We start from the raw sequence: 23,373 nt of genomic DNA on the forward strand, positions 1-23,373 counted from the left end.
TGCTAGCAAAATACTGCCTTCCAGGAAGCTAGGATGAGGGTCTTAAAGCCCATACCCACAGTGACACACTTACTCCAACAGGGCCACAAGTTTAATATTGCCGCTCCCTGAGCTGATCATATACAAACCATAACATTTTATTCCCTGGCCCCCTTAGGCTTGTCCAAACATATGAATCTATGGAGGCCATACCTAAACATAACATAATGCAAAATATATTTAGTCCAATTTCCAAAGTCCCCATAGTCTATAGCACTCTCAACAATGTTAAAAGTCCAAGGACTATTCTCAGATTTAATTAATTACTTAACTGTAATTCCAAAGCAAGACAGGAAACCAGCTGGAAAAACTGCAAAGTATGTATGTCCTTGTCTGATGTCAAAGTGGGTTTCCGATCTCCAAGTCTTTTTTTTTTTTTTTAATCTTTGTTGAATGCAACAAACTTCTTTCTTCTGTGCTGCCTTCAATAACAGATAGCTCATGGCTCTGGCATCTCCAACATCTTGTGTTCCCCAAGGCAATGGCAATGTTACAGCTTCTTGCTTCAATGTCTAGGATCTACCCGTGATCCTCTGTGCTCCTCCAAAGGGCTAGCATCACTTCTCCAGCTCTGCCCTCTGTAGCTCTCTAAGCTCAGGTTGATCCACTCCATTGCAGCTGCTCTTCTTGGTGATCAGTCCATGGTACTGGCATCTCCAATATGCTGGGTATTTCCAATACAATTAGGCTTCACCAATAACCTCTCATAGGTTCTCTTCATGGTGTCAAGGATCAAAACATTTGCCAGACCACTTCATTCCTGGGCTGTCACATAGAACTGAGGATGCACCTTCACCAGTGGTTTTCCATGGCCCCCTCCAGTGCCAAGCATCAGCTGTTCTTCATGACCACTTCATGCCTTCAAAACTAGTACCACCTGGGTGAGTCTTACACATTACCAAGTACAGCTGCAACATGAGGTACAACCTTGCCTATCTCTAGAACACAGCTTCGTTGTCCTCTCAGAAAACACTTTTCAGAAGATTTTCCCTCAGTGATACTGGTCTCCTCTTAACCATGCTAAGCTCTTAGCTCCAGCTAACCAGCATCAATTGTCCCAACAGTCTCATCCTCTTGACTATAAAAATAGAGCCAAATGATCAAATCTGTTGAGTTCTGCTGCTCACTGCAGCTGGAACTTGGTCCCTTGTTATATTACGTTTTCACCAGCTTTCTGTTTTCCAGCTCATTCACTGCCTAAACTTAGCTGTTCTGGAAATTCCCCTGTAGACTGACTTTGAACTAAGAGATCTGCATGCTCTGCTCATGGGATTAAGGGTCTTAAAACACCTGGATTTAAACTTTCCTTCACCTAGAACTTGCTCAGTCCCAGGCTGTCCTTGAATTTAGAGATCTGCTTGGCTTTGTATTCTGAGATTAAAGGTTTATATCACCATACTTGTATCTAAACATAGCTGGGTAGGATCTTGCCCCAAAACCCTTAATCTGTTTTCTCCTAGCACATAGGTTTCAGTTCCATCTCACTTCCTGGAGCCCCTTTAATGCTTGAACCATATATTTTATATTGTTTCTTTCTAAGATCACTATGCTTATTCAAAATGCTCTTCATGAGACTTAATCAGAGATCAAAGTCTCTGCTGGGCTTTTTTGAGACTTCCTTTGTCAATGCAATTAATATAAATCTCATTACCTCAGCCTCAGGGAGACTATACAAACAAAGGCAAAAAGGAGCCAAAATACCACAAAAACAGTCTCTAGGCCACATACTGAATTCTACTCCACTGAAACCTTTTGGGCTATGTCGGTATAGTTCAATCATATTCAGCAACAAAGTTTTCCATATTCCTACTAGAATAAGTCATTAATCCCAACTTAAAGCATTTCACTGCTTTCCAAACTCCCAGAAATCCACATTACTCCAATCAAAAGCATGGTTAGTTCTATCACAAAGATACTCCAGTCCTTGGTACCAAATTTTATCTTTGATGGGGTTATGCTCCGGTAAACAGACACCATGACCAATACAAGTCTTTTTTTTTTTAACAGTTCAGTTTTTATCCCCCTCCCAGTCAGCCCTCATCCCATAAGTCCTCCTCTCCCTTGTCTCCAAGAGGATTTCCCCACCCTACCAGACCTCCTCACTCCCTGGGGCCTCATGTCACTGTGGGTTAGATGTGTCTTCTCTCACTGAGTTCAGACCAGGCAGTCCTCTGCTGTATAGGTGTTAAAGGTTTCATATGAGCTGGTTATGCTGCCTGGTTTGTGACTCAGTGTATGAGAGATCTTGGGCATCCATTTTAGTCTGGTTTTTCTATAGGGTTGTACCCCTCCTCAGCTTCTTGTAGCTTTTCCCTACTTCAACCACGGGGGCTAACATCTTCTGTCCATTGGTTGGGTGTCAGAGGGCAGTCAAGATAGACTCCTATTTATAAACACACCATAGTATCAGAAATAGTGTCAGGCATTGGGGCCTCCCCTCAACTTGGGGCTGTCACTGGACCTCCTTTTCCTCATGCTCCTCTTTGGTTTTGTCCCTGAAGTTCTTTCAGTAAAGAACAATTCTTGGTCAGAGTTTTGACAGTGGGATGGAAACCCCATCCCTCCAACTGATACCCCGTGTTTCTATTGGAGGTGGGCTCTACACATTACCTCTCCCCACGGTAGGGCATTTCATTTAATGTCTTTCAGTTTGATTCCTGAGAGTCTCTCACCTTCTAGGTCTTTGTTACATTTTAGAGGGTTCCCTCACTTCTACCTCCTGAGGTTGTCTGCTTCCATTATTTCTGCTGGCCCACAAGGCTTCAGTCCTGTCCCCCCACACAAGTACCTGATAATGTTTCTCCCTTCCCCTCTGTGTCCCTCCCACCCTCCTTTCCCCTGTAATTGCTTCCTTCTCTCTCTCATGTGGGACTGAGACATCCTCATTTGGGCCCTTTGGCTTGTTACATTTCCTGGGTTCTGTCAATTGTATCCTGGATACTCTGTACTTTTTAAGCTAACATCCACTAAAAACAAGTACACTGAACCTAATAGAAGAGAATGTGGGAAACAGCCTCAAACTCACACACAGGGGGAAAATTCCTAAACAGAAGTCCAATGGCTCAGACAAGCTTGAAGATCAAGAATTAATAAATGGGACATCATGGAACTGGAAAGGATTTGTAAGCAAAGGACATAGTCAATAGGAAAAATTGGCAACCTATAGATTGGGAAAAAAACTTCACTAAATCTACATCTGATACAGGATATATATATATATATATATATATACTCGAGAAGCTAACCACCAAGAAACCAAACAACCCAATCAAAAAATGGGGTATAGAACTAAACAGAAAAATCACAACAAAGTAATCTCAAATGGCTGAGAAACAGAAAAAGAACTGTTCAAAGTCCTTAATGATCAGAGAAATGCAAATCAAAACAAACCTGAGAGTCTACCTTAAACCAATCAGAATAGCTAAGATAAAAAAAACTCAGGTGAAAGCAAAAGTTGGCAAGGATGTGGAGAAAGAGGAATACTCCTCCATTGCTGGCAAGAGTGCAAACTGGTAAAACCACTCTGGAAATCAATCAGGAGGTTCCTCAGAAAATGTGAAATAGGTGTACCTGAAAACCCAGCTGTACTACTCTTGGACATATACCAAAAGATGATCTACCATGCCACAGGGGCACATGTTCCACTATATTCATACTGGTCTTGTTTGAGATAGCCAGAAGCTGGAAGCAACCCAGATGTCCTACAACAGAATAATGGATACAGAAAATGTGGTTCATTTACACCGTGGAATACTATTCTAGGCTGAGTGTCTTAAAGCCCAGACCCACGGTGACACATCTACTCCTACAGGTCCACACCTTCTAATATTGACATTACTGTGCTGAGCATAGAGCACATACAAACCATCACAGAAAGTTTCTTAAAAGGTGATAGATAATATGAGACAGAATTAAGGGTATACAAAACATTGGTAAAGGCATTAAGTAAAAAAAATTCGGGATCATATTAATATTAATTACTCTCATGATCCAGGTGTGATTACCACTCTCTTCTGCTGTACTTGACATTATATTTATATGCACTGTAGAACAGGATTATTGTATATGAAGGTGTAACAATAATTACCATAGTATGAATAACAGAAGTAACAATAGCAATTTAGAAAAGCAAACATTCTATCTACTCACAGATTCCTTGTGCTATCACATACCTTATCAACATTGACCTTGTTATTTCTATTGTATACACAGGTCTTCATATTTTAGAAAATATTATAAGTGTAGGTCATGCAAAATAATTTATCCTTGTTTTAGATTTCATATTTTTCATTTGGGTAGTTTATTTTATTTCCAAATTTACCAAAGATTGGTCTTAAGTAGCAATATTTTTGTAACTGGTGTTTGTAAGTAATAATTTTATGTGAACCATTATTTTGTCTTGATCTATTTCAGTATAGAGATGTTAGAGCATAGTTTTGGAGCCAGAAAGGAATTACCTGGGGGGAGCCAGTCTGGAGGAAGAATGAGTTCAAGACCTGTCCAAACCCTGAAAATCTCATCCTTGCTCTGGGCCTGCATGTCCCAGTGCACATAGTTCTTATGTCCCCACCTCCATCACCCTTGAGGTAGTCACTTAGTCTGTTGACCAAATTACTGGTCAAACTTCTCTCAGTGTGAGGATGTAGAAGCACCTGGAACCCTTCTTTCTGCAAATGAAGCATTCCTAGCACTTCAGCCACAGTTAATGGTGTATACTCACCCCCTCCCCAAAAGCTCTATCTCTGCCTCAAGGTTTATATAATTCTTCTTATCCCCAGTAAACAAGTGCTGTTTTGGTAAAAAAAAAAAAAAAAAAAAAAAAAAAAAAAAAAAAAAAAACATCTCTGGAGAAGGCAATTTATCCAACACTCATGCCGACCAAGTTCCTCTCAAAACTACCTGGCCCAGTTATGATTCATTCTTTGCATTCCAGCTTGGTGAACTAGGGAGCCTGGATACCCACAGGGCACATGAAAACCCAGGCCAGTAGATAGTTAAATTACAGAAGAGATAAGATAAGAGTATGTTATCATTTAAATGTCTCTCTTGCGAGAAGATGAGCCTGAAGGGGCTAAAACCAATGTCTAGGCAAGAATGTAAGTGGAGGGATAAGGAGTTCAATCAACAATGAAATCTTTCTACCCAAAATATGTCCCATCTACAAAAAATGCAGGGATGAAGATGGAGCAGATATCTAGGGAATGGCCAAACAAGATCCTGAGCAACTTGAGACAAATCCCAGGGGTAAGCACTAATCCTTTGACACTATTAATTATACTCTGTTATGCTTCCAGATAGAAACCTAGGATCCTCTGAGAGGCTCTACACAGCACGAGACCGAAACAAATACAGAGACCCACAGACAAACATTATTTGGCATATAGGATATCTTTTGAATGAATTGAGAAAAGGATTGAAGTCCAAAAAGGAGATAGTAAATCCACAGAAATATGAACAGAATCAACAAACCTGGATACTGGGGTCTCTCAGAGACTGAACCACCAATGAAAAAGCATTCGTGTGATGGACTTAGCCCCCCACCCCTGCTTATATGTAGCATATGTGGAGCTCAGTCTTCATCTAGATTCCACAACAATGGAGTGGAGGCTGACACTAAATCTATTGCCTGTTTGTGGAATCCATTCCTTTGCCTGGCTTCTTATTGTCCTCAGTAAGAGGATGCCCTTAGCTTTTCACAGACTTGCGGTGGCATGGTAGGAGGATACCCAGGGGAGAATCCACTCTCTCAAATGATAAGGGATCTAGGTATGGAGGGAAGTCCTGTGTGAAGGTCAGACCAGGAGAGGGGTCAGCAATTGGTATGTAATTGAGTGAGAATATATAACCATGTCATGCCATGTAACCCAGAGATGAAAAATCGAGGGCTACTTGATTTCCCAGTACAAGTCAATCCAATAAGTCAAATCATACCATTTTTGGTGCTATATAATAATAAAACATAGATGTATTTTGAAGGAAACCAAAAGACATGTCTTAAAGACAGAGATCATTCAAGTTCTTCCACAAACCACTGGAGAAACCAGACTCTTCCACATTGATCCTTGTGACAGCACAATTCCCTATCCGCAGTGCAATTTCTTTCCACTATTTCAGGGGTTTGGCAATGTAAATCATGCTTTTCTTCCATGTAAGAGTTATAGCAGACTTCACAATACATGCTTTGTTTCAAGTCACAATTTTATATCCTGGTATAATATGGTAAGTCGTATTTCTTGATATTATTAAAATAAAAACATTTAGAATATTTACTTGTATGTTCATAGTTCTTGCAGGACCCTGTGTCCGTATGTAACAGCCTGTGGGCCTTTGAAAGTAAAATATATCTAATAAAAATTTTAGTAAGTGAAATTAGTTTAAAAAAGTTTAAATTAGAATATATTGACAATCTGCATCATAATGTTTTAAGGAACTGACTCCAATTTCCAGTTGTTGGAAACTGTCCTGAAAATAAGCCATAAAACACACATATATTATGAGAATGATGTGGTACTTCACTATATGCATTTAATTAATTAGTGTGAAACTGTTAATGGAAAGAGGCCAGTGAAATTTCTGGACATCTAAAAGCACTTGCCATGCAAGCTTAGACACCTAAATTTGATATCTGGAAGCCATATAGAAGAAACTGAACCAGCACTCAAAAGTTATCTTCTCAACTTCACAGGTACACTGAGGCATGTATATACCTACACTTGCATACAAGTCATACTTACACACAATATGGTAAGACTATAATCTATATTTAATTAATGGAAAAGTTATAAAGAAATGCTCAACAGATGGAGAATTTGAATACATTTTATTATCTTTCTTCTTTATTTTAAAAGTGCATTAAAAAGTAATTTGAGTTTGGTATTTCAAAAGATTTATAAATATTTATGTAAAGAAAGGTAAAAACCAGGAAGTTGTAGGTGCATATAAAATCAACTGTTCATTGAATTGTGTTTTGTATTTGTCTTTGAAATCTGATCCACTGGCCAAAAGTGTATATCAATTATGTAAACATATTCTGTAATATATAAAAATATGTATTTGGTATATTATATGTGCATATTATTTTGCTTTTTTTTGTCAACTTGACTCAATTTGAGTTTTCTGGGATTAGAGAACCTCAGTTGAACTGTGTCTACCAGTTTGCCTATATACCAATCTGTGGGGTAATTTTCTTAATTGATGATTGATGGGGGAGAACCCAGTCCACTTTGTGTGTTACCACACCTGGTCAGATGATCCTGGTGTTCATAAGGAAGCAATCTGAGCTAGCCACATGGTGAAAACTGGTAAGCAGCAGCATGGCTTCGGCTTAAGTTCCTGCCTCCAGTTCCTTCCTTGAGTCAATGCCTTGTCTTCATTCAGTGATTTATGTGATTTATAATTTAAAGGTGGAATATATTCTTTTCTAACAAAAAATGTTTCTTTTACTCATGGATTGACTATTACTAGTAACAAATCTGTTATCCAAATGTTAGACTTATAAGAAATCAAGATAACATAGATTGGTGTGGATACATTCTGGGACAAAGCCTTATACCTTATGCCATGAATCAGACAGTGAAGGTCAAGAATACATGGGTTATTAAATACAAATTTCATTGAAAGACAAAAATTACTTAGGTTGGAGTTACTGGACATTGAAAACAAAAAGATTCTACAAATAACAGGATAGTGCAATTATTTTTGATTCCCCATAAAAATATGAAGAACACATTGTTGAAGGTATCACATATTTCATTTGCTGGATATTTAAAAAAAATCAAGCTTGGACTAACCTGATAATTGTTTCTGTTAGCTATCTTTAATACTACAAGAAAATGCTATTTACGTTGCTAGCAAGAGAAAAGATAATGATTATTTTTATCTTCTGCTGGACATTGCAGGCTACAATATTGAAATGAGAGGTAAAGTGTACCAAAGATACAGTAGCAGTGAAACTGCACTAAGGACTAAGCAACTGCTTCTTTATTTCATTTGAGACTTTCTTCTAAGGGTGAAAAATCAGGCATGGCAGTGTAATCATAGTTAAAAAAAAACATGAGGAGGGAAGTTGTAGGTCCTAGCATAAAATCATTTGATACTATTCTAAATGGTCATTTTCAGACACTGACACAAAAAAAGAGATTTCTGATGATATCCGTCAATTTGTGCTGTTCTCAGGGTTTGGTTAGACATGATTCTTGTTGCATTCTGTGTTGGTCAATACATAAATGAAAAACCACTAAAACCTCCAAGTACAGTAAATGAATACTCATGTATGGTTTAGTCATACACATGGGTGCTCATTATCATAGATGGGCGCTGGGTGAGCAAGTTTCACTTTTCTTTAGAAATGTGTCCACTTGTAAGGATACAGAGAACACATTTTGACTTAAGAGAGATAATATATATCAAGGTAAAATCCAGAAACGTAGTAAATGGAGATAAGTATTAATGACAATACTTTGGAAAAACACAAGGATGTTTACTCTGCACCACCTACTTATTACATTATTAGGAGTCTTAGTTCAAGAAAAAGAGTGAAGGACAAAGACATGATACAGCAAGGAAAGTCAGATGTTCAAATATCTTAATTTGAATAGGGTGTGTTTCAATCTATAAATTGTCCTTAATTTTCAACCAGTAACCTGTTGCAACTGATACACCCAGCACAAATTACAGGATTAAAATTTAGTGCACAAAATTCAGTAGGTTTCATATACAACTAAGGTAGTATTTAAGAAATCATAGAAGTAATGCCATTTCCAACACAAACACACACACAACTAAAATGTAAAAGGCTACATTGACAATTTAAGTAACTAGAAAATTTAATTGAAGAAGAAATTACAGACTAAAATGCCTCCATGGTAATAAAATGACAAAGCTATTACTTTACAAACGGCCCTTCTTCCAAAAGCAATTCACACATTTAGTGTAATCTCCAAAAAAATCTTCATACAAAATTAAAAATGTAATTTTAATTTCATATGGGAATAAGAAGTTTCACCTTTCCAAAAAAAATTAAATAAAAAACAAAACAACAACACCAAAAAACTCTAAAACCTAACAACAACAGCAACAGCAGCAACACCAACAACAACAACAAAAAACCCAAGCCAAAATAAATGTAAAAAAATCCGAAATAATTAAACAGAAAGAATTATCAGGATCCCACATTTTACATGGTGCTAATGTGACAAAATCTACACAATATGGCATAAAACTTACTACATTGATTAACTGAAGTGAAATAATGACTCACATATAATCCCACACTGATACAATTACCGGTTTGTTGAACAACATTTTTATTTTTTTTTTTTTTACTAAATGGTTCTGATCAATCTGGATAACTTCAGACAGAATAATGAAACATACACACGCACATGTGAATAATTAATAACATCATGCTTTCCATATATTTATTTTAAAACATATATGCAGTGCACATATACAGTTAAATAATGTTCAATAGTAAAAAAGTGAAATTTGCAGGTAGACAGGTGGCAATGAGAAGAACCAGTAGCAGTGAGTGATCAATAAAATCTGAAAGAAAACAAATGCTCCCTGTTCTCGACACATGAGGCGGCTATGTAAGATCTGTTGTTTTGTGTGGTTTTACGGAGGCCATGTGAAAAATATGATATTGGAAACTAGTCATTGAGGAATGTGTTTATAGAGGAGTGGGAGTATAATACTTAGTAAATGAAAGTAGAAAGGGGATTTCTGGAGGCAGAAGTTTTATGTTGATAGTGGTATGATTGAGTTTGGAAAAGTCAGAGTCAACATCAAGGTTTAGCCAAAGTGAAATGTACATATAGAAGTTACTTGGAAACTTTTATGTTAGCATATACTATTTAATACAATATTAAGTAAGAATATTAGAGCATATGTAACATAAAGTATTATAGAAAGAGTACTGGAAGCTAAATGTTTAATCAGGAATAGGGATAGTTCTTTATGTTGGGTGAAATAAGTGGATTATGTTTAGCAAAAATACAGTTGTATGAAGAATCTTTATGAAACATATATACATATATATACATATGTGTGTGTATTTATATTATATATGAAGTACATAAGTATTTTATCAGAGCTATATATTTATTTATATACATAAGTACATAGAACTTATTTTTTATATTTAAAACATGTAATACAATACCCATTACAATATATAATAAACTAATATATAAATATAAAACACAAAAAATTAGCTATCCATGATCATAATGTAATGACATTTATATAAATATATGTATATACTGTGTATATAAATGTATGTAAAGCTGAATATATATATATATTTTATATATAGATATCAAATATATAGAGTATACTTTATATATTATATGTAAAGTTGAATATATATATGTATAAATATATGTGTATGTGTACATATACTTATGGAAAAAAACTCCATACTCCAAAAAAGTCTAGATTTACTAGTAATGTATGTAGTTTATTATGAGTTATAAAATAGAGTATATTGTGTGTTATTATAATAAAAGTTACATGTTGTACATATACATTTATCCATAAGTAATGGATATGGAGTATTTATTATTTTCTATATAAGCATTTATTTTATGTATACACATATGTATTTATGGTAGTGCAAAGAGAAATATCTAATTTTGTGAAAATAATACTCCAAGAAGCTATTTATTATTAAAGAAAATCTTAGTGACATATAAAATGATCAGTTCACTGGGAATTTTAAGTCAAAGAATCCCAGAAACCATGTGTAATTTTAACATATTCAATGTAAGAGTCAACAATATACTTCACCCAAATTCAGCTTATAATTATTTAACTGTATATGGAAACAAAAAGACTCAATACAAAAAAAAAAAAAACCAACAAAAAACCCCCACCTTAAATAATAAAAGAATTTCCAAGAGGTAGCACTATATCAGATTTAAATTTATACTACACAGTTAAAGTAAAAAAAAGGTGTATGGTATGGTACTATTATGCTATAACTTCATTAATTAGCAACATTTGAGAAGCAAGAACTTTAAGAAACCCTCAGAATACTGGCGGCATGGGTTATCACGTGATTCTACTTTGGAAACACTATGTTCATAGCTCTGTTACTTGTGATAGCCAGAAGCTGGAAACAACCTAGATGTCCCATGGCAGAAGAATAGATACAGAAAAGATGGTTCATTTACACAATGGAACTCTACTCATCTATTAAGAACGAAGATATCCTGAGTTTTGCAGACAAATGGATGGAACCAGAAAATATCATCCTGAGTGAGGTAACTCAGACCCAAAAGAATGTGCATGGTATGTACTCACCAATAAGTGGATACAGCCAAAAAAAGTACTGAAAACTCAAGATAAGTCCACAGAACTCTGAGTTCTAGGTCAACAAGCTGAAGTGCCCAAGTGAAGAGGCCTCAGTCCCACTTGGGAGAGAAAAGAAAGCAATCACAAGTGGGGAGGGAAGGAGGGACCTGGGAGGGAAAGTGGACAAGGAAGGAAAGAGGGGTGGGGGAGAGGGAAACCTGATCTGATATTGGGTAAAGAAAAAGGACTGAAGCCCTGAAAGCCAGCATAAAGAATGGAAACAAGCAACCTTAGGAAATAGGAGTTGGAAGGATCCTCCAGAATGCACCAGAGAACTGAACTCTAAGAGTCTCTTAGGACACAAAGGGAGGGATTTTAGATGAAATGCCCAATAGTAGGAGAGGGAACTTATAGAACCCACCTCCAGCAGGAAGACTGGACATCAAGTGACAGATGGGGTTGCCATCTCACAGTCACATATCTGACTCATAATTGTTACTGTCTGAAAGAATTACAGGGATGGAAATGGAGAGGAGCCTGAGGAAAAGAAGGTCCAGACACAGGCCCAAAGTGGGATCCAGCTCAAGGGAAGGTCTCAAGGCCTGACACTATTATTGAGGCTATGGAGCACCCACAAAATGGTACCTATCATAACTGCTTTCTGAAAGACTCAACAAGCAGCTAGAAGAGTTAGATGCAGATATTTCCACCTAACCAATGGACAGAAGCAGCTGACCCCTGTTGTTGAATTAGAGAAGGCTGAACTGAAAAAAGCTGAGGAGAAAGATAATCCTATAGAAGGACCAGCAGTCTAAATTATCTGGACCTCCAAGGTTTCTCAAACACTGGACCAGTGTGGGGAGCGGGTGTGGCGGTAATCCCAAGATGGCGCCCAGGACTGCAGCCAAGTCTTATGACTTGCACCTGACTTCCTCATACACCCAAAAATAAGCCATGTCCATCGTGAGAGCTGCGCAGGCACACCATGACACAAGATCAGGCCATTTGATGAAGGCCAATGAACTGAGATTACATGGACTGGGCTATTGGGGTGTGGTTGAGGGGTTATATAAGGGATTGTGATTGGGGGCTAGGAGAGATTCCTGCTTGCCTGTTGAACGGTTCCTGAATAAACTGCTTTGAGAAGAATGCTGTGTTGTCACTCTTTTCTGCTGGTCGGAGACAGAAGCGACAGACCACCAAACAGACAGCATACACCAGCTGATATAAGACCCCCTAACACACATACAGTAGAGGACGTCAGGGTCTGTATTCATTCAGAGATGATGCACCTAACCCTCAAGAGACTGGAGGTCCCAGTGAATTTATAGGTCAAGTGGGTTGCGGTGAGGACATCCATGTGGAGAGAGGGGGTGGGGAGGAGGTATTGGATGTGGAACAGTTGAAGGGTGGATAGGTGGGATAAAATATAGAGTGTAAAAGAAATCCCAACATTTTGAAATGAAAACCTAAATAAAATGACAAAAAGCAAAGGACATTCCTCTGTGGACCTCTCTGTTCCAGAGCCTACAGTAGTCTGCAGTGGATCCTATGAACATATGTTGCAACATTCAGCCTAGTGTTTTTATGGCATTCCTGAGTGTGTTAACAAGTGGGTCTCTGAGTCTTGTGCCTGCTCCTGTGGCACTTTACCTTCTGTTGGGTTGCCTTGCCCGCCCTTAATATGATGGTGTTTGATCTTACTATATTTCATTTTTATAGGTTTGGCGGTTTTCTTTTGGATGGGATTTTTTTTTGTATGAGACAGAAAGAGAGCTAAGCTGGAAGGGAGGATAGATGAGGAAGAACTGGGAGGAGTAGAAAAAAAAGGGAAACTGTAATCATGATATATTGTATTAAAATTAAAGGAGAATTCCAGTAAGACCTATAAACAACCAAACACAAAAAACAAAGACAAGGCTCACTCATGTGAATTTATCTCTTTGAGAAAGTCACCCCACAAATTATTTGTGCATGCTCCTTTGCATATCTTATAAGCTTCATCAACATGAAGAGAATAGAGGACAGAATAGATTAAGTGTTCAAAGAAATTACTTCCAAATTCACCAGCTTTTTGTGAATCTGTAGATTAAAAAAAATTAATAAATAAAAATACCTAACAACACAGAAGCAGTATAACAATATTTAAAATAGATCACATTACAAGATGACAGAACAAAGGTTTATAATTCTGTACCACTATGTATGCTATATCTCTGTTTGTAAAGATACCTCATGTTTCCACACATTGACTATTCACACACCTGAATTTACTCTGTACACTTACTTTCTTAATGCCACATTGGAATCCCCTTTCCTGTATTATAAGTATCAAAGTGTCAAAACACGTATTTACCTGTTCCTCCTATCCCTTTAGAAACTGGGAGGTGCAAATCACCATTATCTGTTGTGATTTCCCTCTGAAAAAAATCTGCATGTTAACTCTCAAGTGCTTTTATCCCTTCCCATCATTAATTATATTCACAGCAAGGCACAATATAATTTTAATTCCTTTAGGAATATTATTATTGTGCAACACCCATATACCAAAATAAATGTTCTTTTTTTCTGTCTGCCTTTAATTTCCACACACCTTTAATCCACAATACTGTCTGTTCTTTGAAATATTAATGTTCACCCTGTAAGAGAACTGAGCAAAATTGACAGAGCACATTGAAGGCTCAAAGGGAGGGGCACTGCAGCCAATACAACACAGGACAGGACAAAGGAAGCCAGGTCCTAACCTGGTAATTTTCTAAACTGATTCTTCAAAGACTTTAAATATATAGGATAATGTTCTAATCCCATCAAGCTTGCACTACTTAATGTGCACAAATCATATATATCTATTAAAGAAACAAGGGGTCAAAATGGGAGCTGACCTTGGTTGCTGCATTGCCTTGCTGACCATTCCTAGGGTGGATGTGACAGGCATCTTTGGCTCAGCAGGACCTGCTGCACTGAATTGACTAATCACACTCCCAACCCCCATTTTGTGCTAGTGAGCCTGCACAGCCCTCCAATCACGCATGCGTGCATGTTTGCCAGGCTGCAGGGATTTAAAATCTTTTCTAAAGCTAATGAAAAAGCAGGCAGCCATGAGCTATGATCTGTACCATTGCTAGTATGAAAACGGGGGGGGGGGGGGGGTTGTCATAAACCCCTGTATAAAATGGTCAGGAATAAATTCAAGCTGTTTTGTGGGCAATGATGACTACATAACATTGAATTATATTCACCTTTTGATTTCTATACAAAGGAAAGAAAGAGTGGTTAGAAAAAAAATCTAAACAACCTAAGGAAAGTCCAAAAGTGGTAGATACTTGTAGTTCTGTCAGGAGAAATCACTAAGCAATAAAAGCTGCTACCTTAACAACGTTCTGCATTAATCAGGTTTATTTGATTAGGCGTATCTTTAAAATTTCCTATGTGTTCATGTAAATGGAACTCTTACCATGAACATATTATTTGTTGTTTTATGAAAGCATTGGTTTGTCATTCAGTGATGAATTTTTGCCTCATGTTTTAAAAAATTGTTGCCATGAATACTTATATATTCGTTTGTTTGTTTGTTTTTTTCTCAGGGTTTTACTTGATAGAGTTTGCATTCACTTTTGTAGACTGGGCTGGCTTTGAACTCAGAGATTAACCAGCTTCTGCCTTATAAGTGCTTGAAAAAAATGTCACGTGCCACCACTTTTATCTTGATTTTATTATTTTTAGTCATGTGTGCATATTTCTCTCTGTCTCAATCTTTGTCTCTATCACTCAGTTTCTGTTGGTCTTTCTTCTCTTTCTCTGTCTCTCTGTCTCTGTTTCTGTCTGTCTTTGTCTCTCTCTCTCTCTCTCTCTCTCTCTCTCTCTCTGTGTGTGTGTGTGTGTGTATGTGTGTGTATGTGTGCATATGTGTGGAGGTATGTAGGTGCCAAAAGCTATATATGTTAGAGTGTTTAATTTAAGGAGGAAAAGATTTGTCCTCCTGTTAAAAAAAAAAAAAAAAAAAAAAAAGAAACTAGGGTGAGATGGGCCTGCTTTCATGCTTGCATTCAGAAGCTAACAGGATCCACCTGCTGACACAACTGCTACTGATCATTCAGAAGGACCTCTAATACCCACAGCATCCCTGTACAGAGTTAGTTGTATAACCATAATGAAAAATTCCTGAGCCAATCCAGAGTGGTAATAACCACCACGTGGGAGGTATCTGCAATTACTGTTGCTAGAAGTGCTGCCTCCTCCACCGTGGCTGAGAAAAGTGAATGTGGCAACTCTCACAGTGAAGGGAAATTTTAAAGAGCAACCAGCTTCAACACGTTGACTAATAAAGTCCTTTTTGTTATATAAATTGTAGTGTAACGGAAATGAAAAGTATGTGGAAGAAAATGCACATTAAAGAAGGAAGTATAAATATTATATACACAATGGTCTAATTAATCAGGTTCTCTTTTAAATCTGCATGCTGTGTGTGCTCATGGCGAATATGCCTCTCCATCCATTTTTTAAGTCAGGCAGCTTCACAAGATTCCCAATGATGGCCTACTAGGCCATCTTCTGCTACATATGCAGCTAGAGACACGAGCTCTGGGGGTACTGATTAGTTCATATTGCTACACTGTTGCAGACCCCTTTAACTCTTGGGTACTTTTTATAGCTCCTCCATTGGGGGTCCTGTGATCCATCCAATAGCTGACTGTGAGCATCCACTTCTGTGTTTGCTAGGCCCCAGCATAGCCTCACAAGAGACAGCTATATCAGGCTCCTTTGAATAAAATCTTGCTGGCGTGTATGCAATAGTGTCAGGGTTTGGTGGCTGATTATGGGATGAACCCCTGGGTGGGGCAGTCTCTGGATGGTCCATCCTTTCATCTTAGCTCCAAACTTTGTCTCTGCAACTCCTTCCATGGATATTTTATTCCCTATTCTAGGGAGGAATGAAGTACCCACGCTTTGGTCTTCCTTCTTGATTTTCTTGTGTTTTGGAAGTTGTATCATGGTATTCTAGCTTTCTGGGCTAATATCCATTTATCAGTGAGTGCATATCAAGTGACTTCTTTTGTGACTCGGTTACCTCACTCAGGATGATATCCTGCAGATACATCTGTTTGCCTAAGAATTTCACAAATTCATTGTTTTTAATAGCTGAGTAGTACTCCATTGTGTAAATGTACCATATTTTCTGTATCCATTCCTCTGTTGAGGGGCATCTGGGTTCTTTCCAGCTTCTGGCTATTATAAACAAGGCTGCTATGAACATAGTGGAGCATGTGTCCTTATTACCAGTTGGAACATCTTCTGGGTATACGCCCAGGAGAGGTATTGCTGGATCCTCCGGTAGTACTATGTCCAATTTTCTGAGGAACCGCCAGACTGATTTCCAGAGTGGCTGTACAAGCTTGCAATCCCACCAACAATGGAGGAGTGTTCCTCTTTCTCCACATCCTTGTCAGCATCTGCTGTCACCTGAATTTTTGATCTTAGCCATTCTGACTGGTGTGAGGTGGAATCTCAGGGTTGTTTTGATTTGCATTTCCCTGATGATTAAGGATGTTCAGGTGCTTCTCAGCCATTTGGTATTCCTCAGGTGAGAATTGTTTGTTCAGCTCTGAGCCCCATTTTTTCTTGGGGTTATTTGATTTTCTGGAGTCCACCTTCTTTAGTTCTTTATATATATTGGATATTAGTCCCCTATCTGATTTATATTAATCCTGCCCATCCATGAGCATGGGAGATCTTTCCATCTTCTGAGATCTTCTTCAATTTCTTTTTTCAGAGACTTGAAGTTCTTTTAATACAGATCTTTCAATTCCTTAGTTAGAGTCACACCAAGGTATTTTATATTATTTGTGACTATTGAGAAGGGTGTTGTTTCCCTAATTTCTTTCTCATCCTGTTTATCCTTTTTTGTAGAGAAAAACCTCTGACTTGTTTGAGGTAATTTTATATCCAGCTACTGCGCTGAGGTCTTTAACTATTGTGTTAATTTTATATAATGTGATGTGACAGCTAACAGGTATCTATATTATTCTTCCTATTTCTCTGAAGGAGAACATACCTTCAAGGGCCTATGTAGAAACCAGGGATAGTATTTGGCTTTGAGATGACTGTTTACATACTTTTAAAATGACACAGTTGTTTCATATACCTCTGCATTCTACTAAGAACTTTTTGTAGGGTTTCCATCAATCTTCCTGTTTTGTCAAAAGCTACATGGCCCTGTGAGCACAGAGGTAATCACTCCTTCAGGCATCACTTGGCTTGTGATTTAGGGCTAAGAATGAAATCTGTCTGAGATATAGGGAACTAAAAATGTTTTTTGCCCTGAGAATGCATGTGAACATGTTTAATTGCAATTTACTTTTCGGTAGACTCTTTGATTTCCTGACCACATTTATTTTTCCCCATCAAAAATCTGCCCATGTTTCTTAGAGCTTCATAGTTTTTTATCCCTGACTTATGAACTAGATGTTTCTTAAATTAACAAAATTGTATTCATCAGGTGGTTGGCCTGTCTTATGATAGTTAAAGAACAAAACTGCACACACACACACACACACACACACACACACACACACATACACAATGTCTTTCCCCTACTTATCCCTTTTGTTTTCACATATAAATCCCTTCCTCTAATGACCCTTAATTGACTATTCAAATATTTGTTTCAGTAAAAGAAAAGTTCAAAACTCTTAGTAATCAGGAATATGCATATTCAAACCACATGAGATTTAATCTTCAACTAATCATTATGGCCAAGATCAATAAATCAAATGACCCCACATGCTAGGGAAGATGGTGAGCAATAAGAATCCTTATCCACTACTTTTGGAAATGCAAAGCAGTTCATCCCTTTTGTAAACCAGTGTGATTTTGCATTGGGACCCCGGGAATGTTGTACCTCAAGATCCAGGTATACCATTTTTGGGGCATATATATATATATATATATAAAAGGAGTCTATAGCCTAATATAGACACTTACTCATTCCTATTCATTGAAAGTTTCTTCATATGAGAAAGAAAGAGGAGACAGCCTAGCTATCCATGAAAATGTGGTACACTGCACAATGAAATATTACTTAGCTGTTAAGAAAATAATAGAACTCATAGTTAAAGAAAGCAGAAATAAATCATCCTGAGTTACCCAGTACTCCACACACATCTCAGACAATTGCCTAAGATGTTGATTGCTTGATACCAATCAATGATGGCTCTATTACAGATGATAACACTTACATTTCTGTTGAACATAGAGAAGACAAGCATGGGCCTTCATCTCCTGAATAGTATTGGTGATATTGAAAATATTCTGTATTATACCTGACTGGAAATTTAAAAAACAACCCAGCTCGATACTATTTGATCTACCACAATAAGGTATGATATGTATCAATAAAAGTATTTCAAATTACATTATTATACCCATAGTTTAGTGTATTTTGCATCTTCATCATAGAAGCAATATTTAGAGTAGATGGGGCTATATACAGAGACCCATAACTGGACAATGTGCATAGCAAAACCTTGGTTCATCCAATCATAAATTACCATACGAATTTCTACTCCATGGATCAGCAAAATATGTAGAAGACATTGTAGAATGATACTAAGGCCAGTGGTGCTGGAAGGAATGCCAGCAAGGCAACAATACCTTCCAGACATACTAGGGCTGATGAACAAATGAACTTCTACAGAGAATGACACAAGCACAGTGTCTGTACTGGTCAAAGCTATTTGGGACCCATGAACTGAGAACAGGAATAATATATGACATCCCAACCTCAAGGAGATATCTCCATTTAATGAATTTTCCAAATAGAAAAGCTAGTTTACCCCAGTAGTACCTTACTGAGTATAGAATCCACATGATGATGCAGAATCCTCATTCCATGTAGTAGACAGACAACTGATGTGAATTAACAATACTTTTGTTTTATTATTTTTGATTCATAATGTACTATATTTTAAACAATACTTGTAATTTTTTGTACATTATAACTTATTAAAATGTGTCTTTATGTTTGGGTATATGTTTCTCTGTGTGGTTGTGATTCTTGTAAGTTTTCATTATGATTCCTTTGGTTGTTAGATTCAGTTTATTTTGGTTAGTTTTTTTATTATTTGGTTGTATATTTTCTAAGGGGAGAGAGAGAACATGAAGATTTAGGTGGTTATACAGGTGGCAAGAATCAGGTAGGAGAAAACAGAGTGGCACACAATCAGAATATATTGTCTGAGAAACTCTATTTTCAAAATTTAGTAATTAAAAACAAATATAGATTCCATGTTCATTCATCCTAAGACATTAAAATTACTTGAATCTACTTTTGGGAGGATGCACCTGTATTGGTGAGAGGAAAATATGTGGAAATCAATTCTCTACTTTTGCCAGGATGCTTTCTTCTAAAACGTTGGTAATTTGGTTTGGCTGGAGTTCACTTTACCTTCTCTACCTACTCACAGGTGCCTCAAATTTATTCTTCATTGAAACAGTTTGGTTTCAACTCAGGAACTGTAACATGCTAAGTATGCATTTTTACTTTGATCCACACCTGTATTTCTCAATGGATTTGAAAACACTAATAATCATCTGATTTCATTTGAACTGTCCTTTTGTTCAGGCATGTAAAAGTAAGTGATTGCAACAGCTTTTGCCTAACTGATATCTCAGATAAATAAAATTTTTTTCCTTTGTAAAATTCTACCCTGATTTATTATTAGTTCTTTTGCTGTTTTTGATACAGAGTCCAAAACTGCAGCCTAGGATTTCTCATGACTATTGTAATCTAAGTGGTCTCAAACAATAGTTACTTGAAGTTTTTGCCTAAGATGGAATTACAGATAAAATTTAACAAGGTAAATTTCATGTATTTTTTCTTTTAAAAATATTATAATTATTAATTATTTTATTTATTTACATCCCAAATGTTACCCATGCCTGGTCTCCCCCACCCCCACTCCCAGAGTTCTTACACACATCCACTCTCCCCTTCATCTCTGAGAGGGTACTCCCCCAGACATCCCCCATCCCTGGAGCATCAAGTCTCTACAGGATTAGTTGCATCCTCTTCTGGGCCAGACAAGGGAGTCCTCTACTCTATATGTGCCTGGGGCCTTAGACCAGTTTCTTGTGCACTTTGGTTGCTGGCCCAGTCTCTGTGAGTTTTCATGGTCCATGTTAGTCAACACTGTTGATCTTCCTAGGGGGTTGCCTTCCCTTTCAGCTCCTTCAGTCCTTCCCCTAACTCTTCCATGGGGGTCCCCAACCTCAGTCCGATGCTTGACTGTGAGTGTCTGTTTCTGTCTCATTCAGCTGCTGGTAGAGGCTCTGAGAGGACAGCTATGCTAGCTTACTGTCAGCAAGCACAACATAGCATCAGTAATAGTGTAAGAGTTTTGTGCCCACCCCTGGGATCAATCCAAAGCTGTGTTGGTGACTAGATCAGTCCCTGAGACACTCTTTCATGAGTGTTGAGATTGCAAACTGGTACAAACACTCTCAAAATAAATCTGGTGGTTCCTTAGAAAATTGAAAATAGTTCTACCTGAAGACCCAGATCAACTGGCATATACCCTAAAGAAAATCCACAATATCACAAAGATCACTGCTCCATAAAACTCATACTTTAAAAGAAGTGAATTAATGAAATTGACTGGTAAATGAACTGAACTAGGAATTATCATACTGAATGATGAAAACCGGACCCCAAAAGATAAATGTGATATGTAGTTGGCTTATATGTGGACAATTGCTATTAAGTCAGTGATAAACAAACTCTAATCTGGAAAAAACAGATTGGGTTTAGAGTAAGGCACTAGGAGTGACAGATAGGTCTCCATAGGACAGGGAAATTAAATAATTTGATATGGATAGGCAGAATGGGGATTGGAAGAGGAACAACAAGGAGTGAAATGGAGAAGTGAGTAGAGGAGGGAATATGGGGATACACAGTTAAAAATAAGGACCCTTTGAGGATTAGTATGGAAATAAACAGTAGACCCTTCATGAATATATGCATATATGAATGTATATTAAATGGAATTGCCACATAATATGAAAGTTAGAGGTAGAAACGGATAACTCTGTTACCAAATGATCTTTCCAGTAAGAAGAGTGGGTTACACTTACTAAACTCATGGAAAAATGAGATGTTGAGCTCGTACCTACTTAGAGCCCACACCTCACCCTCCAATCATGTTCTACTGTCCTTGGTTCAAGAATGAAGTCTACACGCTACTGAAATAGGAATATACACAATAAGCAAGCCATAAATCATTTGATTTACAATAGTATCTTGCCTGAAAGATATGCTACTGCAATGGTGAAAGAAAGCATGTGGGAGTAAACAACTAACATCTCATTTAACTTTAGGGCTTCTTCATGAGTTGGGAACAAGTACAGAGACCCACACTGTTACAGAGAGTGAGTGTTCTAGAGACACTCATCCCTAACCTTATTCACTCCACCAAATCCATCATTTCAGCACTAAGGTAACCATTAAAAAGAGGAGGCAAAAAGAAAGTGTAAAATCCATAACACATGAGGACCACCAAGAAAACAAGGCTTTCTTTAACAATATAGTCTGAGCTCATATGAACTCTCAGAGTGTCTGCACTTGTTTCTCTACGTATATATTATGTCTTCCATTTTAGCATTTCTATGGAATTCCTGCAAATGTGAGTTAGTTGTCTCCTTTTCTTGTGGTTTTTTTTTTTGGGACTCTATTCCTTCTGCATGTTTGCTTTGTCCATTCACATTGTGTTGTTAATACTTGCTTTGTGTTAGGGCAATTTCTTATTTTCATTTAACTTTAATTTTAGCTCTTAGAAAAGATTTGTAAAAATAGAAATACATGTGAGCAGGGACTCTGATTAGTAGAGGGAGAACAACTGTAATCAGGTTATATTATTGTGGAAAAATAATCTTTTTAATAAAAATCTCTAACTTTAAGTCCATATCCCCCAAATACTTTTAATACTCATATTTTATTTTTTTACTATGGATGTAAATGTGTGGAGATTTTCTATATTCCTGTAATGCTAACATATGATCCACTAAGTCAGACAGAATTCAGGTGCTCACCAATTTTGGGTACATAATAATTAATAAAACAAATCCAAAATAGCAAGTAATCAGTCTTAACATAGAAACAAAACAAATGAACAAAAATTTACTTGGAAGATTTGGGATGAAGGTTAAAGAATATAGAACATATTACAACTTATGAAAATTATGAAGACACTTTACTTACAGTAGAAGTGAGAGGAAATGATGGAATTCAGAAATCATGAAGATCTAATTCAAATGATTAAATTATTTGCACATTATGATTTCACCATAATTGTTGATATAATTTCCCATATAGAAATTGAATTAATATTTTAGAAGAAATTTATATCTATTTTGATATCCAATAATAAAATAAACTAGGGTAGTATTTTCCCAATTACAGTGGGAAGGCGAATATAGGCAAATTGGAAAGGGTAAAGTGATAAGTTCTTATAGTATCATAGTAAGAATTAGGTTTAATAGAATACAGAGAGTTTAGACCTTTAGAAGTATTTTGGCACACATTTTATTGGTATATAAATTTTACTTGAAAAGAAAAAGAATAGATTATTTACTGTTAGCTCAATATGGATGTCAGCATTTAGGAACACAGATTCAGGATGATTTCAGTATATGTTCCAACACTAAAGTATTTACAAAGACTTGTATAGCTACATTTTAATATAATTCACATACTAATGGTTTTACAAGTACTTTTCTGAGGAAAATCTACTGTAGGGGTATAAAAAATGAGAAAATACCTACTTTAGGTTTTATATAACACTTGGTGATAGGTCTATATTAGGTTTTACTTGTCTGTTCCTTAGCTAGTGCTCTTATAATAAATTCCAAAAGTTTCACCATCTAATTGAAAGTATGTTAATTGAGAGATATTTCGTTAAGTTGCTAATAAGGGCACTAAACACCCAAGATATTTTGGATATAGGCCTTTAGCATTTCAAATATAATATATTGCAAAGTTCTTAGAAG

General features: G+C 36.9%; 1 protein-coding gene and 1 long non-coding RNA gene across 6 annotated transcripts in view; both read right to left on the bottom strand.

The window, feature by feature from the left end:
* Snhg14 (small nucleolar RNA host gene 14) overlaps positions 1-23,373 on the bottom strand; it is a 1,177,441-nt gene that overhangs the window by 810,577 nt on the left and 343,491 nt on the right. The gene's annotated exons all lie outside the window — the stretch shown is intronic.
* Positions 1-23,373, bottom strand: part of Snrpn (small nuclear ribonucleoprotein N) — a 467,683-nt gene that overhangs the window by 100,819 nt on the left and 343,491 nt on the right. Inside the window, exon 1 of one of the 5 annotated variants that reach the window (NM_001082961.2) lies at positions 14,217-14,301. The exons of the other annotated variants lie outside the window; for them this stretch is intronic. The gene's annotated coding sequence lies outside the window, so the exon portion shown is untranslated. Of the gene's footprint in view, positions 1-14,216; positions 14,302-23,373 lie in introns of those variants that run through there. 5 annotated transcript variants of the gene reach the window in all.

This window comes from Mus musculus, chromosome 7 (genome assembly GCF_000001635.26).
Source record: "Mus musculus strain C57BL/6J chromosome 7, GRCm38.p6 C57BL/6J".
Lineage (NCBI taxonomy): Eukaryota > Metazoa > Chordata > Mammalia > Rodentia > Muridae > Mus > Mus musculus.